Here is a 5,216-nt window from a genome sequence, read left to right as displayed (position 1 = left end):
CCCAACAAGCCCCTCAAAGCAGGTCTCGTTATGGGCATTAACCGCAGCACTTTCTCCTCCCACGCACAATTCAAGACTGGAATGGCCTTGCCACAGAGACTGATCTCCCCTGGCCCCCTTTTTAGAGGTGTCAAATGTCAAGATCTAACAACCTAACCTCCCAGCAAAGCATCTACATGTCTTATAGGTGACAAAATTGTCAACATGATCATTTCTAGTGGTAACATGTCATCACATATACAGCTCTACTTGTTTCTGAATATTCATTAGATTCAATGTTCACGTGATAAAACTCAGACAATTGTTTTTAGAAAAAAAACGTAGGTCTGATGAATAAAAATATTTTTTGCATTAACTGATCGAAATTGACTTGTTTTGTTTTGGTATATGTAGAGCTATTGTAAAAAAAAAGCAAAACAAGGCAAAGGTCGGTAGATAACGGTTGTACCAAGAATTTCCAAAAAGCCTAGAATTGATAGAACTATTGGGCTTTTCTGGTTTAGGATTACAATGGTTTAGGCAATTGACCCTCTCTAGTTGGTAAACTAGTTTGTGTGTAGTGGTATGGAAGTTACTAAATACAAATACTACAGACCATTACACATTTTAGTTGATATTTTTTATTCACACCGTGGATATAGGGACACTTGAAAATAAATTAAATCTGATTTACATCTAGACTACTAAGGAAGACCAGAGTGACTGGTCGAAAGGTCTTGGTAAGAGATTTTACTGTCTTTTATCAAAATGTTAACTTCAAACACTAATCATTATTGTTCTCCAAGACGTCAATAATTAGGTAACTTGTAGAATAATTGCTTGAGAGGTACTTTGTGGTTCTTTTATATAATGGGCAAGGTCCTGCATTAGGTATCAGGACTCCACATAAATTGTATGATAAAAGTTAATTGCATGATAATTAAGTATATCATTATTATTTTGAAGAACATGCCCGAACTATAATATACATTTGATAACTGTATTTGTATTACATTATGCATATCAATGTTATATGCATATCATAAACCTTTAAGTAACTTGTACATGTCACAAGGTATAAAATGTCGATCATTCTCCATTAAGAAATCACATAATTTTCAAATGAACTATGCAAATTAGGTCATTATTTGCATAATTGTTGATTTTCCACCCACCGCAGGTTACAAACATTACATGTACGAACGTATAATTATGTAAAACGCCGTAATTACAGAATTCCTCTTTAATCATGCAAATTATATCTTTATTTTCATATTTTGCATTTGATTCTGTACATCTCTCTATAAGCAACGTACATACCAAAATGATAAAAATACGTTATTTTTCGTATTTTCTAGTTCATTATAGGTCATTTTACTATGGGAATGTTTTACTGTGAGAGTCCACACACTGGGTGGGCTTAATAGATTAATGAATATGAACATTATTAAGCATAAATAATAAGATTCTAAGTTTAGCAAACAAGACGCAGTCTAAAACCTTGAAAAAGATCCTAAAACTGTAAAATACATCACGACATATAGAGAAACGAATCCGGACAAGTAACTACTTATGAGAAATAATTCAAACGGCCCAACGCTAACTGTCGTTTAATACAACTTTATTGCCAGAAACATATTTATTGTCTTACATTTTATCCTTACAACATGTTACTCCTACCACATTCACGTACAAATATTTTATAGAAAATTATTTGACTTTTCTTTTGAATGGCTTTAAGCCATTTGCCACACCTCTAAGATAAACGTTGTAGTCACTGCTCTTTCTTTTTAATAGACAGACGCATTTTACCCCATATACCGACTTAAAAGCTTTTTTGTTAAAGAAAAGTATCACAGTAGCCTTTTAACCAATCTTAGATCAGTTTAAGAAGTCCGGTTACTTTTTCTACTCATTTTAGTTACATGTCTGTATTTAGTATTATTGGACACAGATAGATACGAGGCCCTACGTTATTATTATTATGTCATCACAGTTTCAAGCTCAAGAACATGTAGTAATAGACACTATGTTTCAATGGTTATGTAGGTAATGTTACATACACTTGAACATTATCACTAGTCTCAAAACATATTTAAGGCTTTTAATTGTCTGCTTCTGCAATGTAAATGACCTTATTATTAATCAAATTCCAATCAAAAGATTTTGACATCAAGTCAAACATTCAATATAGATGTTATATAAGTGATATTTTTAAAAGTCAATAGAAATAAAAATGTCATAACTGTGTTTGGTATTGTAAATTCTTGTTTCCAAATTGAAATCTATTATCTGTTGACGCCTTGAAGGTCATAAAATTTATCATCTCCAAAATTAAACATTTCTTACATCTACAAAAAAAATTATCAGTATACATTATGAAGAACATGCTGTTGGCTTCCCTCGAGGAACAATGCTACACATTGTTTACACAAACTATTATTATGCACTATTGTATTGATACAATTTTTGCCCTCCTGTATCTCTATTATTTTTGTCCTCGATAAAACTCAAGTGAAATTCCCAGGTAATCCTCTTAAAAGTATTCATACAATAGGTACCATACAGGTATCATCACAGGTACCATACAAAGGTAATTAGTATAAGCTATAAAAAGGTTTACAAGAAGATAAAGGAGGTTAATAGAGACATTGTCACATTCATATAAGCAGGTACTTTTATAATTAAAAAATCTCAACTCAAACAAGTGGAATTAATGAGAGTCCTGGGTATCATCCTTCAGGCAGACCTCAAATGGGACGCCCACGTCGAGCATGTATGCAGCAGAGCAAGTCAACGGTTATACCTGTTGAGGAGACTAAAACACTTCCATGTTTCAAAGGAGGATCTTGTAACTGTTTACACATGTTATGTTCGCCCTATCACTTAGTATGCTGCCCCAGTCTGGCATGCTGGCCTGAGAAGCGCCCTGAGTCAGAAACTCGAGAGAGTCCAGCGAAGGGCAGTCCGAATAATTTAGGGAACCGACTACATTGACCATGGAGAAACGTGCACCCTTCTCGACCTGCCAACTCTACACACACGTCGATCCAACTTAACACTGAAGTTTGCCAAGTCTCTACTGACATCCAAACTGTACAGACACTTCCTTCCACCCATAAGAGAGAACATCAGCAGTCGCCTCACTCGCTCTTCTAGTAAACTGAACTTACAACGCTGTAGAACTAATCGCTACAGAAATAGCACTATTCCACACATGACAAGACTGATAAACAATTCAATTTAATGTTCTTAATAAGAGCCCAGATGACCACTTGTTGAATAATGAAGGTTTTAATTGTACAATTAACGATCTTACTTGTCAAAAGTACGAAGGCCCATAAGTACACTTAGTATTTTTTATTCCACTTTTATTTTCTATGGGTACTTTGTATTTTCTATGGGTACTTTGTATTTTCTATGGGTTACTTTTATTTTCTATGGGTACTTGTTTTTTTCTGTGTGTACTTTTATTTTCTATGGGTACTTTGTATTTTCTATGGCTTACTTTTATTTTCTATGGGTACTTTTATTTTCTATGGGTCACTTTTATTTTCTATGGGTCACTTTTATTTTCTATGGGTACTTTTATTTTCTATGGGTCACTTTTATTTTCTATGGGTCACTTTCATTTTCCATGGGCACTTTTATTTTCTATGGGTTATTTCCATTTTCTATGGGTACTTCTATTTTCTATGGACACTTTTTATTTTCTATGGGTACTTGTTTTTTTCTGTGTGTACTTCGCGAAGTTTTTTAGTGGCTGGCGAAGCGACATTCATTTTGTTTTCATGTGGATGATCCCATTTTTATTATGGGCGGTATATTTCTGTTTACCATTCTAGGCAACTAAATTCATTTAGAACCTATTAAAACATAATATACTTTACACTTTAAGAAAAGTTAGTTTGTTTTGCATGCAATGTTCCACACGTTTATTAATTAGGAGTATTAAATAGTGATTATTACATCCTGGCATAGATTATGTTAATATGGACACAGGACCATACTATTTTCGGGGGTGCTAGGACATATTGTTCAGACTTCCGTCAACATTTCCGTAGCGATATATGGTAAATCACTTCCTCGCTGGATGTAAATTACTCCTTTCTATTCAGAAAAGCCCGTGATCTAAAGCGAGGGTTCATTGCCAATGTTGGGAAAAATTGCATTGCGGTTTGCTGCCCTCCTGCCAACCGCGAACGTTCATCACATGCAGTTTACGCAGGAAATGTGGACAATATGCCGTTTCAGTAAATAACCTGACATCTAAAATTGTTCATTTATGAAGTGCAAAAGCGTGAAACATAGGCCGTAAGCCATGGAGGTCGTTGACCTTTGTTGGGACGCCCCCCTCCCCACAAAAGTGCCAATTCATGTCACTACAGCACACATGTAGCTTACCACACGATTAGACGGTCAACCTAGAGTGTAATTTGAGTTTCTGTGAATATTTCAACAATTTTAGATGTCAGGTTATGTACTGAAACGGCATATTGTCCATATTTCCTGCGTAAACTGCAATTGTGATGAACGTTCGCGGTTGGTAGGAGGGCAGCAAACCGCAATGCATTTTTCCCCAACATTGGCAATGAACCCTCGCTTTAGATTACGGGCTTTTTTGAATAGAAAGGAGTAATTTACATCCAGCGAGGATATGATTTACCATATATCGCTACGGAAATGTTGACGGAAGTCTGAACAATATGTCCTAGCACCCCCAAAAATAGTATGGTCCTGTGTCTATATTAACATAATCTATGCCAGGATGTAATAATCACTATTTAATACTCCTAATTAATAAACGTGTGGAACATTGCATGCAAAACAAACTAACTTTTCTTAAAGTGTAAAGCATATTATGTTATAATAGGTTCTAAATAAATTTAGTTGCCTAGAATGGTAAACAGAAATATACCGCCCATAATAAAAATGGGAGCATCCACATGAAAACAAAATGAATGTCGCTTCGCCAGCCACCAAAAAACTTCGCGAAGTACACACAGAAAAAAACAAGTACCCATAGAAAATAAAAGTGTCCATAGAAAATAGAAGTACCCATAGAAAATGGAAGTAACCCATAGAAAATAAAAGTGCCCATGGATAATGAAATTAACCATAGAAAATAAAAGTGACCCATAGAAAATAAAAGTACCCATAGAAAATAAGTGACCCATAGAAAATACAAAGTGCCCATAGAAAATAAAAGTAACCCATAGAAAATACAAAGTACCCAT

This window comes from Branchiostoma belcheri, unplaced genomic scaffold (genome assembly GCF_001625305.1).
Source record: "Branchiostoma belcheri isolate BF01 breed outbred unplaced genomic scaffold, Haploidv18h27 scaffold47, whole genome shotgun sequence".
Taxonomy (NCBI): domain Eukaryota; kingdom Metazoa; phylum Chordata; class Leptocardii; order Amphioxiformes; family Branchiostomatidae; genus Branchiostoma; species Branchiostoma belcheri.
This window is presented reverse-complemented; position numbering follows the sequence as displayed.